Genomic DNA, 14,384 nt, shown 5'->3' with positions numbered 1-14,384 from the left:
TGCTTACTTTCAATTTATCCTTATGGGGAAGAGTGATGAGATCTAAATACTGAGAGCCTTTTGGATGCTTACTTTCAATTTATCCTTATGGGGAAGAGTGATGAGATATAAATACCCAATAGGGATGTTGATGGATTGTATGGAAGGCTTTGATTGGTGTAGTTATTTGTTCAATGTGGAAGGTGGGAAGTGGAAGGGAAGTAGGAATTGAGGAAGATCCTTGGTCATGATTGGGTGATGGATCCCACCTCTTTGGGTACCAAGTTCAAATCCTTCATAATGCTTGTATTTTATCCCTTGCATATGCCAAAGCCTAAACCCCTCAAGAATGGGGCCAAAGAGGATGGAAATCAAAGGATAATTTAGGCCTAAAAGGTTTGCATGTAGTTGAATGGCATAATTATGTAAGTAAGCTATGCTCCATGTTTATTTGCCTCTCAAGTACTAGTGAAAGAAACCCATCAAAATTGAATTCATTTTCTAGCTCAACTAATATGTGGTGACCTCTCAAATTTCTGACTAAATTTGTGATAAAAATTTAGATTTGGAAAGGTATCCATAATATTGAATATTATTTTATTTAGCTTATCTCATGTCATCTAGTACTTGTGTTTTTTCAAACTTCTATCAAATATTTGTTATTGAACATCATCTTTGAATATTAAGAAGCAATTTATGTTGGAAATGTTATAGAATCTGTAATGCAAGTAATTACTCTTTATTTTCTAACTCAGAATGACGTTTTGTTCACTAACTTTTATTTTCAAAAATGTTTTATATGGCACAATGTTTCTCGACTTTATGCCTTAGGCATTTCTTTTGCAACATTTTGATACAATTGCTCACTATACTTATAATTGATATAAAATGTGTTGCATAAAATTATTGTATTTATTATAAAACTATTATATTTATTTTATATTGTATAAGTAATAAAAAATTTCAAATAATTGATTAATTTTTAATTATATTTTAATATTATAATTTAACATAATAAATTATAAAAGTATTATTATTTATAATTAATATTATTGATGTATTAATAATTAATTCATAAAAACATTAAATATTATTTAACTTGCCTTTAAAGAAACAAATTCTAAACAACTATGCTTATTACTCTCAATTATATAATATATTAATTTTATGAGTCACATATTGATTTACATAATACATTATTTTAACAATATCATGTGATATATGTTGTTTTTTTGGGTATTACATATCCTTTTTTTTTGGTATAAATAGTGGATTGCAATATCTTTTATAAAAAATTTATGTTGTGATATTTTTTATTTTATTTTGAAAGAGGACAAATTTTGAAATATTTTAATTAGAATATATATGTGTAAAATTATGGTGGGAAACATTAATAATTTTATTTTTATATAATGAAAATTTTAAAATATTAAAATTTTAATAACAAATTTAGCTAATTAAAAATATGGTAACTATTTTAGCTGATTATATTATAATATATTTGATTAAATATTAATAGAAGTTAATTGCAAATCTATTTCAAATTACTTTAAATGAGACACTCTGACATAACTTAATGTCTTATGTATTTTCCACAAAATTATATCAACAAATTAATTGGTTAAAAAATGGGTTTACAAGTGCAATAAGAATATTTTAAAAGAATTTTGGAAATTTGTATAATTGAAAGTTAGGATTTGTTTCAAACAAGTGTCAAAAGTTTGTATAAGTGAAATATGTTTTTGTTATAAATGGTGAACATATTATTTAAATATATAAAATTTAATTATATTTAGTCATCAAGAATTAATATAGAACATTTGAAATAAGTTTCTCTTTTTAATGGTAATATTGTTCTTATTTTTCAGACAATAATAAAATTTAAATATAATTAGTTATTAAAGAAAAATTATAGACAATTTGAAAATGGGTATTTCTCTTTTGAATAACAATTTTGGTTCTATATTTCACATAATTTACAATGTATTAAGCTTCTTCTTAGTGTACAAGAATTATTACGTTCACTTTGGACATAGTTAAGAGGTTGACGTTTCGGAAGAAGAATCAACAAAAAGAAAATAAGTCATGTTATACTAACAACCCACCCCCTAAAGCACAATTTTCAAATCAAGGATCTCTCATCAGTTCAACACATGACCAATATAAAGGATAATAAGCTCATGAATTTGACATGACTCCACACGAGTCTTTTGGCTTCTATCTTCTTGAAAATCAAGTGGGATAAACTCCCATGGATCTGATTATGTAGGTTATCCATCATTCCCTACAATCAATTTTAATAATGATACCGTCAAAGGTTTTAATGGTCAAAGGAAGCCACGAGTAGTTAGTATATGATTTGAGATTGAATGTTTCAATGGGAAAAGTAAATTGCCACTGATCAATAGAAGATTTGAGATGGAATCTCATCTATTCAATGTTGCAATTTCACATTTTCTTTTATATATGGATTTCTTATAGTAGATCTTGAATAACACCTCTAATCAATGAGTCTATCATATCTTTCTCTTATGAATTACATGCCTAGTTGGAAGTTTTTCCATGAGCAACTACTCAATGGAATCCTATCAATTATAGATAATTAACCAAGCCATCATGTGGCAAGACAAATCTTTAGAGGGGATTTAAAAAATGATTTAGCAAGTTGAAGTCTAGAATTCCAACCTTTTAGTTTATATATATCCAATATTAGGCACTCATATCTAACAATGACAAATCTTGAAGTGGGTTGAAGGGAATTTGAAGCATTTCAAGGTAAATTCATCAAGTTTTTGTGAGGAAGCAAGTTGAATGTTGAAACGCCATGGCCAATTCTAAATTTGTGAACATGTAGTCTTCATTTTATCAACTCCTAAATATAAACCAACAAACTTTCGAGGATGATCCAACTATTGGAGATATTAACTCTTACTTGTCTTGTACTTATTATGTGATATTCTTCATCATATAATGATTACGTGCAATTATCCTATTATAGTATTAAAGCTAGTAGCTCTAGGTGTAACTCCCTTATGGCAGGTCCCAGGAATATGGGAGGGGTGTGAAAGTAATAGTTTCCTATGTGTTTCTTGTGGAGCATAGACCATTGTTAGACTAGTTTTGGCATAGGTTTTATTGAATCTATTACTTCCACGTTCCCCTGTATGCATGAGTTCTCCATATATCATTTGTTATTTCCCTGCACTAAAGACACATTAATACAATGTGGATAGTAATATTAGAGTCATCTTAGATTGTCATAAGAGAGTATGTGTGTCATTTTTGAAGCCTTTAGATGGGTGTAAGGTTGAATGAAGACCATCGATGAATAGTGTTAGTGTCAGTATCTCCATCCCTCCACCAGTGATAAGATTGCTCTTTTTGCATGCATGTTAGGTGTCCCATCCAATCAAATGAATTCCATTAGGTCATGGATCAATTGATGGTAGTGTTTTCATGTCAATTTCCCTCATGACATTCATATGCTAACCTATTGTCACATTTCTTATATCATTTACTGTCATCCAGTTTCATTTCATTCATAAAAACCATTCTTAGGGTTTTTGTCTCACTAGGTCTAGGGTTTGTCATCATGGTCATCCAAAACTCAATAAAAGGTCGGTAGGCATATAAGGAGGTTTTATAAGTTCATAGAATCATGAATTCACTGATGATATGCTCAATAAATGGTTTTTACCTCTAAACTCTATTTTAAGGTGAAAACAGAGTTTTTATATTTTATGTAATTTAAAGTGTTTCTATATGTAATAAGTTCAGTAGCTACTCTTGGTCACCTTGCCAATTCCAACCACTTCAAAATCAAAAACATCAACACATAAGTCTGTCAATTGATCAAGAAAAGTCACACTTCAAATGAAAAACAGAGTTTTTGAGCAAAAGTCACTAAGACTTTATAAAAGTGGGCTTGAAATAAGGAAATATTAAAGGGAATCCATATATAAAGTGAAATTATGCTATTAATCTATTTCATTGTGCAAAACACCCTTGAAGAGCTAAAATCGAGTTTTGGAGGCAAATTGAGAAAAAGAAGGTGAAAACCCTGTTTTTATAGCAAATCTGCGTGGCGCTACGCATGAGAAGCTTGGTGCTGCACATTAGATTGGTGTTGTGCATTAGTAGGTTTTAGTCAGTGTAGAATTACAAGGGCATTGCGCACCAGGACAGTGCTGCACATTGGGCCTAGTATGCTGCGCATCAACCAAGAAAGTGCCAAAACCATTCCAAATCGCCCAAAACTCTCAAAAACGTTGTATTTCTCTCCTACAAGTAATTTCTCATTGCTCTTGAGCTGAAATTGGTCTTATACATGTGTTCTTCATGAGTTTTGCATCTTGAAAATCAAACGCTAGCTTGTCTTCATAAATTTCCATTTCATTGTAAAACTTTCACTCCATAACCAAAATCAACATCTTTTTCCCCTTTACTACACTTCATTGCCCCAAATCAATCCATTAATTCCATTTTCCCTACCCACTCCCCTAATAAAACTCATTTCCTTCATCAAACCCTAAGTACCTTCATAAAACCCTAATTTCCAAAACCTTTTCCTTCATTTCCCAACTCCATTCCACATTTGTAAAATCTCTTCATACTCATCTTCCTTGTCCTAAACCATTATCATTTTCCACGATATCATCACATCAGTTCCCTAAGACAAGCAGCATGACAAGAAATAGTGAATCAAGTTATGAAGAAGAAACACTTAGTGAAAGCTCAAGGGAAAAAAATGTACAGCCTAGGAGACCTCACAAGGGTGGAAAAATTATTAGAGAGGAACCTATTAGCATGACTGAACTCCTTGCTTGCCCCCTTGCTACCACATGTTTCAGATATCAATCTTACTTTGAGTTTTGTGAGATGGTTGAGAGGGTTAAATACCATCATGAGTTAGCAAGGTAGTTTGTCATAAACATGGAGAATAATGTGGTGCACCTTGCTGGGATCAATTTCACTCTTTCACCAGCTGTTATTGCAGAAGCTACTAGAATGCTAGATGTAGGGGAAAAGTGAAACAAAAAGCAGAATATCAGCAAGCAACATTATGAACCATATATCAAATCCAAATATCATGGTAAACTTAGCAAGGTGTTTCCTTTCAAGTTCTTGGAGGACCGGTATCTTCCACTCATGAAACATATCATCAAGTACTTCACATGTGAGGGTAGGTTCTCCAGACTTTATACCTACCATATCAGATTACTTATCCACTTCACCAGGGTCAAAATGATGAGTATTCCATATTTCATATGTAAAAACATACAGAGGATGCTTGTGATTGTGAAAAGAAAACCATACCCATAGCAGCTCAATAGTATTTATCATTTTGCTATCATCAAAATTATTGTTTTGCATCAGCTCACTCAGTTAGGAGTTTCATAGGAAACTTTCATTGCCCATGAAAGCTTCAAGGGGCCTCAAATATTTGCAGATCCATAAGAGGAAGGTGAACCTTGTGGGCAACAAAAAGAGCTTGAAAGCAAAATTGAAGAGGCTCATATTCCTGTGTTTGTAACTTATGAAAGAGGCACTAGGATGCTCTTTGTAACTACCAAATGAGTACTATCTCCACCAGTGGTGGAAGGGGTCTCGTTTCTTCACTGGATCATAGGCAAATGATATCTTCACCGGGGGTGAAAGGGGATTTTCCTTCTTCTTCAGCTAAACAGGTATAGGGCAAAGACAAAGGAAAGCAAAAAGTGCATGAAGAAGGTCTTACTGAAGGGCAAGATAGGGATTTTGTGTTGGTTGAGGAAGATGACACTAATTTGGGCTCTCAAAGCTTAAGAATCAAGGATATGATCATCAAAGAGGAGGCTGAAATCCAAGCCTTATCACTTGAACTTGAGAGGGCTAAATGGATCATTAACGTTCTTGAGCAAGAGAACAAGCAAATAGAGGAAAAACAAGCTATTATGGAGCTACAAACAATTAGAGAAAATAGGCAAGTGGCAAAAAGACGAAAAATTGAGATGACATCCCTTGAGCAAGAAATTGAGGCTGACCGAGAATCATGGTTGGAAAGAGTGAATATCCACCTTAAGAAGATCCTTGATAAAGCTAACAAAGAGAAGAAATTGATATGCCACATGGCTTATCATTACTTAGCTCGGAATAAAACTTGCAAGACAAGGATAAATAGCCTAAAAGCTAGGTTAAAGACAACCTTGAGAGCCAGAAAGGAACAAGATAAACTTAACATTTTGGCTGAAGCTTCATTGACTTAGCAAAGCAATTAGTAAGCTTGCCTATTGCCAAATTTGAAGAAATTTTGGGAAAATTTTGTCATTTCACAATTTTATAATGCAAAACATAGGAATTTTCAGCTGATGCACAGTGCCACCGGCGCTACGCATTGAGTTGGCTAGGTATTTTGCAAAATGGCTTACATTTTTGGATTCCTCATGGAAAAAATAATAAAACCCAGAAATTTTCATAAGATTTGGAGGAGATATGGGTCACCTAAAGGGCAAAAAACACTTAAAAATTGCCCTCTTTGCCACTTTTTGGACCCACAGGAACCAATCTTGGGAGAAATGATATTTTAAGGGGAAAATGGACACCAAATCCAAAAATTCTAGTTGATCCAAAAAGTAGACATGAAGATATTTCCAACAAGCTATCTTGGGCCCGATTTGGTGAAGTGGAAGGCCTCCAAATTTAGCATTGAAGTGGCGCTGCACATCAGGCTCACGGCGTTGTGCATCAGGAAAAATTTTGCCAATTTTGCCTAAAAACTCATAATTTCACCTAGTTTGCTGACAGTTGACTTTTTCTTCTCTCTTTGATAAATTAATGATGTTATATGATGAATGTGATGTACTATGATGTAAATATGATGAAAAATGACTTAAGGAGGTAGATACATTAGTTAGAATTGGTTTAAGGATGAATGAATCAGTGTCCATAGTTTTAGAGGCAAGTTGTTCCATTGCCTAATTTTCAGTTCCTAGTTTAGATGTTGTTGAAACAACTCCTTGACTCATGGATTCGACCCCTAATGGCTAGCATAGGTGGTTTGATGCCTATATCTTGTACTTTCTTAGTCATTTGTCAAGGTTGGACTCTTGTGGATGCATTGAGCTTTATTGTAAATCACTTCTGCAGTTTGGCAAGGAAATGAACCACGGTTTTGCAGTATTTTGTGGGATTATTGTGGTAATGTGTCTTGGCATTATTCATTCCTTTGTTATTTAGTTTCTCTTATGTGTATATGTTCCATCATCTATTTCTTTCTTCATAATTAAATGAATCAAGAGAATTATGTAGAATCCATTGATATTCAGTGCTCTGCCTTGAGGTTACATTTAGTTCTTAATGTTTTCTACTGTTTGAAGGGGACTCATGAACTTTGCATGACCTCTCCATCTCCTCACCAGTCTTTAGACTTACCATCACACCCAATTCAAAGTGTCAAAACACTTGCCTATCCGCCCCACAGAAACCTCCACAAATCTGAGTTGATTTCCCGGACCCAAAGCTACCTTCCTCATCTGATCCAGTAACCAACCACTAAAATCAATCAGAATCATATCAGAAAATATACCTAGCCTAAAATCAACATTAATTTTTAGTCATTTGGAAGCCTTAGTTGCCATATTCTTTTGAGATTGACAAGGAGAGAGCCCCCTCCTGACCTGGTAGGGCTAGCTACTAGGTTAAGTGTGGTTTGATGTTACCCTAGACCTGCCTTCCTTCAGCTTGAGGTAGATTTAGGCACTAACATAGTGGCGAACATATTGGGGAACATATTTTTATGTTCCTCAAAAAAATGTATCAAGTTTAGATCTGATTGTTGATGGTGGACAACGATCAGACACCAGAAGGATGAAATCATTCACCTCGTGACTGCAGTGTCGAAGAATCCCAAGGTTCAGAATTTTTATGGCAATTCCACTCTTCAATAACCTGTAGCCTAAAGAATTTCTTGGTGAATTCATTATTATCAAAATGGATTCACTGGATCGAAGGTATACTCCCATGAGCGGAGATCATATTCCAGGTTTTCCAAATAAAATTTCGAGGGTAGATTGGCAAAGGAATTTGCCTATGTTTAAAGATGATAATAGGAATGATGCTGCCTTACATCTAGTTAGATTTCACATGCATATTCACAAGTTGAAGATTGATTTTCCTGAAGACTGCTTGACAAAGATATTCATAGCCACTCTAGAAGGTGAAGCTCGATCTTGGTATGAAAGTTTGCCGCCTACTTGTATTTACTGTTTGAAGGATTTTCATACCATGTTCTTTGAAAGGTATAAAGAATGTTGTCCATCGCTAAAATTAGTTTAGAACTGTTGTAGACATGTTTATAGTTTTATTGAAAATCTTGAGAGAATTTATGAAGATTATAACTTTATAGATGATGAGATCATGGAAGCTCTGTACGAAAATCCATTTCAGAAGCATAAAGCGAGCTTAGAGGATACTTGTCAAGATGCTCAAGAAAATTTACAGCAGGTTCAAGATCTTAGTACAATGGAAAATGATGAAAGAGAAGGTATTATTTCATATCTGCTTATAGCAGATGACAGTATGCAAGGAAATCAAGTTTCAATCTCAGTTTGTGATAAAATTAGGTTGGCTATTTCAGATCTAGATTCAGATCATGATGATGAAGAGTACCTTGTTCTGAATCCCATGAAGGAGAGCTCTGTTGATGAGATCATCTAGAAAGAAGAAGATGAATTTATTGACCCAAGTGTTCTAATTTCATTAGAAGAAAGCCCTCACGAGGAGGTAATTTAGTCCTTTTATGAAAAACAAGAAGAGATATTTGTTCAAGTGAAAAATCTTCTTTCGATAACTCGGTGGTAAATGATAATTTGATTGCCATGTCATATGAAGATGATCAACAATGTTTTCAAATTTCAGAAGATCGGGGAATTGAGGACTGTCAGTCAGGTTTTTCATGTTTTGAAATGTTATTTCAAGAAGACAATTATTGTTTTAGCAAAAGGGAACAAAAAGTACTTTCTCCTCTGTCTGAAGATGAGATAGATCGACTCCTGAAAGGTCATGTTACAACCCAAGCTAATGCAGGTCTGCAATGTACACATGGTCAAGAAGGTGTTGGTGAAGCTTCTTCTAGTTTTGAAAATGATAATAGTCTTGAAATTAGACTTATAGATCAACGAACAGATATTGATTTCCTTCATGAAAATGATAAGGCTATCATGTTTGATAATCTTGAAGAATTTTTTCTATTTAGGAATGGCTTAGACTATGAAATTGAGGAGTGTGAGCTTGAGAGACACAGTATGCCAAAATTCAAGTCAGAATTTCTCATGGTCGAGGAATTTAAAGCTAGCACTCAGATAGAAAAAGCTTACACTACTCGATGCCTTCCAATCAATCAACAACCAACTCTTCTTTAAGATCATAATGAAGGGAGTACTTGTATTTTTGCTGCTAGATCTCAAGACAAACTATTGCTTCAGGATTTTCAAGATCCCTTTGGTATTCTTTTGCAAGAATTAGACAAGAGAAATGTTGCCTGGTTCGTTAGCATATGCCTTGGTTTCAGTTGTTATTGGAAGTTGCCTACATGTACATCATTCTACCTACTCGGGGAAAGTGAGAGCAACATTTCAGTAAGTAGCCATCTGTTGGATTGGTTACATTGGAAGGCCCACTTCACATAATTGTACATATTTCATCAGTAGGAAGGTGGCTGTCATCATGATTTGACATCCTCAAATCTCGATGGTCTGCTGCCATTAAAAATCTTTTTAAGTACTTGTTTCAGTTGAGTGTCTAGTTTCAGCTGAGTGTTTAGTTTCAGCATTTGAGAGTCCTGTTTTAGTTTTGAACTAGTAAGTTCAACTATGAGTCTTGAGTCAAAGTTTCGTAGTAATTGGTTTTTTGGTGTTTTGAGGTTATTGACTCCATGTTACCCAATGGATGAAGACACTTATCTTCTTTTCTAGAGATATATAGTTCTTGGCACCTCCCAAGAGCTACCATCCCCATTGGAGCCAATGTTAGTGTCGGTATCTTCATCCCTCCATCAGTGATTAGATTGCTCTTTTTTCATGCATGTTAGGTGTCCCATACGATCAGATGCATTCCATCAAGTCATGGATCAACTGATGGTAGTGGTTTCATGTCAATTTCCCTCATGAAATTCATCTACTGGCCTGTTGTCATATTTTTTAAATCATTTACTGTCATCCAATTTCATTTCATTCATAAAAACCAGTTTTAGGGTTTTTGTCTCACTACGTCTAGGGTTTGTCATCATGGTCATCCAAAACTCAATAAAACGTCAGCAAGCACATAAGGAGGTTTTATAAGTTCATAGAATCATGAATTCACTGATGATATGCTCAATAAATGGTTTTTACCTCAAAACTCTGTTTTGAGGTGAAAACAGAGTTTTTATATTTTATGTACAAATTTTATGTAATTTAAAGTGTTTCTATATGTAATAAGTTCAGAAACTGCTCTTGGTCACCTTGCCAACTCTAGCCACTGCAAAAACAAAAACATTAATGCATTAGTCCATCAATTGATCAGGAAAAGTCACACTTCAAATCAAATATAGAGTTCTTGAGCAAAAGTGACTAAGACTTTATACAAGTGGGTTTGAAATAAGGAAATATTAAAAGGCATCCATATATAAAGTGAAATTATGTTATTCGTCTATTTCATTGTGCAAAACACCGTTGAAGAGCTAAAATCATGATTTGGAGGAAAATTGAGCAAAAGAAGGTGAAAACCCTGTTTTTCTAGCAGATCTACCTGGCGCTACGCATCAATGGCTTTTAGTCAGTGTAAAATTACAAGGGCACTGCGCATCAGGAGAGCACTACGCATTGGGCGCAGTTAGCTATGCATCAGCCAAGAAAGTACCAAAACCATTCCAAATCACCCAAAACTCTCAAAAATGCTGCATTTCTCTCCTACAAGTAAGTTATCACTGGTCTTGAGCTGAATTTGGTCTTATACATGTGTTCTTCATGAGCTTTTCATCTTGAAAATCAAACCCTAGCTTATCTTCATAAATTTCCGTTTCATTGTAAAACTTTCACTCCATAACCAAAATCAACATCTTTTTCCCCTTTTCTATACTTAATTGCCCTAAATCAATCCATTAATTCCATTTTCCGTATCTGAGTCCCCTAAGAAAACTCATTTCCTTCATCAAACGCTAAGTCCCTTCATAAAACCCTAATTTCCAAGACCTTTCCCTTCATTTCCCAACTCCATTCCACATTTATAAAATCTCTTCATACACTTCTTCCTTGTCTTTATCCATTATCATTTTACACGATATCATCATCACATCACTTCCCTAAGACAAGCACCATGACAAGAAATAGTGAATCAAGTTATGAAGAAGAAACACTTACTAACAGCTCAAGGGAAAGAAATGTACAACCTAGGAGACCTCACAGGGGTGGAAAATTTATTAGAGAGGAACCTATTAGCATGACTGAATTCCTTGCTTTCCCCCTTGCTACCACATGTTTCAGATATCAGTCTTGATTTGAGTTTTGTGGGATGGTTGAGAGGGTTAAATAGCATCATGAGTTAACAAGGCAGTTTTTCCTAAACATGGAGAATAATGTGGTGCACCTTGTTGGGATCAATTTCACTCTTTCACCAGCTATTATTGCAGAAGCTACTAGAATTCCAAATGTAGGGGAATAGTGGAACAAAATGCAGAATATCAGCAAGTAGCATTATGAACCATATATCAAGGCCAAATATCATGGTAAACTTAGCAGGGTGTTTACTTTCAAGTTCTTGGAGGACCGGTATGTTCCACTCATGAAACTTATTATCAAATGTTTCACATATGAGGGTAGGTTCTCCAGAATTTATGCCTACCATATCAGATTACTTATGCACTTCACCAGGGTCAGACTGATGAGTATTCCATATTTCATATGTAAAAACATAGAGAGGATGACTATGACTGCAAAAAGAAAACCATACCCATAGCAGCTCAATAGTATTTATCATTTTGCTGTAATCAAAATTATTATTTTGCATTAGCTCACTCAGTTAGGAGTGTCATGGGAAACTTTCATTTCCCATGAAAGCTTCAAGGAGCCTCAAATATTTGCAGATCCTCAAGAGGAAGGTGAACCTTCCGGGCAAAAAAAAGAGCCTGAAAGCAAAATAGAAGAGGCTCATATTCCTATGTTTCTAAATTATGAAAGAGGCACTACGATGCTTTTTTCGGCTTCCAAATGAGTACTATCTCCACCAGGGGTGGAAGGGGTCTCGTTTTCTTCACCGGATCACAAGCAAATGCTATCTTCACCAGGGGTGAAAGGGGCTTTGCCTTCTCCTTCAGCTGAACAGGTACAGGGCAAAGACAAAGGAAAGCGATAGATGCATGAAGAAGGCCCTACTGAAGGGCAAGATAGGGATTTTGTTTTGGTTGAGGAAGATGACACTGATTTGGGCTCTCAAAGCTCAAGAATCAAGGATATGATCATCAAAGAGAAGGAGGCTGAAATCCAAGCCTTATCACTTGACCTTGAGAGGGCTAAATGGATCATTAACTTTCTTGAGCAAGAGAATAAGCAACTAGAGGAAAAACAAGCTATTATGGAGCTACAAACAATTAGAGAAAATAGGCAAGTGGCAAAAAGAAGAAAAATCAAGATGACATCCCTTGAGCAAGAAATTGAGGCTGACCAAGAATCATGGTTGGAAAGAGTGAATATCCACCTTGAGAAGATGCTTGATAAAGCTAACAAAGAGAAGAAATTGTTGTGCCACATGGCTTATCATTACTTAGCTCGGAATAAAACTTGCAAGACAAGGACAAATAACCTAAAAGCTGAGTTAAAGAGATCTTTGAGAGCCAAAAAGGAACAAGATGAACTTAAAATTTTGGCTGAAGCTTCATTGGCTCAGCAAAGCAATTAGTAGGCTTGCCTCTTGCCAAATTTAAAGAAATTTTGGGAAAATTTTGTCATTTCACAATTTTGTAATGCAAAACACAAGAATTTTCAACTAGTGGCGTTGCACATTGAGTTGGCTAGGTATTTTGCAAAATCGCTTGCATTTTTGGATTCCTCATGGTAAAATAATGAAACCCAAAAAGTTTCATAAGATTTGGAGGAGATCTGGGTCACCTAAAGGGTAAAAAACACTTAAAGATTACCCTCCCTACTACTTTTTGGACCCACAGGAACCAGTCTTGGGAGAAATGGACTCGAAATCCAAAAAGTAGAGCTGTTCTAGAATGTAGATAGGTAGAGCTTTCCAACAAGCTATCTTGGGCCTGATTTGGTGAAGTGGAAGGCCTACAGATTTAGCCTTGAAGTGGCACTGCGCATTAGGCAAAATTTTTCCAATTTTGCCTTAAAACTCAGAATTTCACCTAGGTTGCTGACATTTGACATTTTCTTCTCTCTTTGCTAAATAATGATGTAGTATGATGTAAGGTGATGTACTATGATGTAAATATGATGAAAGATGACTTGACGAGGTGGATAAATCAGTTAGAATTCGTTTGAGGATGAATGAATCAGTTTCCATAGTTTTAGAGGCAAGCTATTCCATTGCCTATCTTTCAGTTCCTTGTTTAGATATTGTTGAAACAACTCCTTGACTCATGGATTCGACCCCTGATGGCTAGCATAGGTGGTTTGATGCCTATATCTTGTACTTTCTTAGTCATCTGTCAAGGTTGGAGTCTTGTGGATGCATTGAGCTTTATTGTAAATCACTTCTGCAGTTTGGCAAGGAAATGAACTAGGGTTTTGCAGCATTTTGTGGGATTTTTGTGGTAATGTGTCTTGGCATTGTTCATTCCTCTGTTATTTAGTTTCTCTTATGTGTATATTTTCCAGCATCTATTTCTTTCTTCATAACTAAATGAATCAAGAGAATTAGGTAGAATCCATTGATATTCAATGCTCTGCCTTGAGGTTACATTTAGTTCTTAATGTTTTCTACTATTTGAAGAGGACTCATGAACTTTGCATGCCCTCTCCAACTCCTCACCAGTCTTTAGACTTACCATGACACCCAATTCAAAGTGTCAAAACACTTGTCTATCTCGCCCCACAGAAACCTCTGCAAATCTGAGTTGATTTCCCGAACCCAAAGCTTCCTTCTTCATCTGATCCAGCAACCAACCATTAAAATCAATCAAAATCCTCTGAGCAAATATACCTAACCTAAAATCAGCATTAATTTTCAGTCATCTCAAAGCCTTAGCTGCCATATTCTTTTGATATTGAAAAGGAGAGATCCCTCTCCCAACCTGGTAGTGCTAGCTACCAGGTTAAGCGTGGTTTGATGTTACCCTAGACCTGCCTTCCTTCAGCTTGAGGTAGATTTTGGCCCTAACAAAATAGCATGAAATTCCTCGTCATAGAATGAGCATCATGCGATAAAATACGTGAGAGAGATTT

The sequence above is a fragment of the Pinus tabuliformis genome, chromosome J (assembly GCF_031772625.1).
Source record: "Pinus tabuliformis cultivar Carrire ecotype Pingquan chromosome J, CPIR1, whole genome shotgun sequence".
Taxonomy (NCBI): Eukaryota; Viridiplantae; Streptophyta; class Pinopsida; order Pinales; family Pinaceae; genus Pinus; species Pinus tabuliformis.
The sequence above is the reverse complement of the archived record's forward strand: the minus strand, read 5'-3'. Positions refer to the sequence as shown.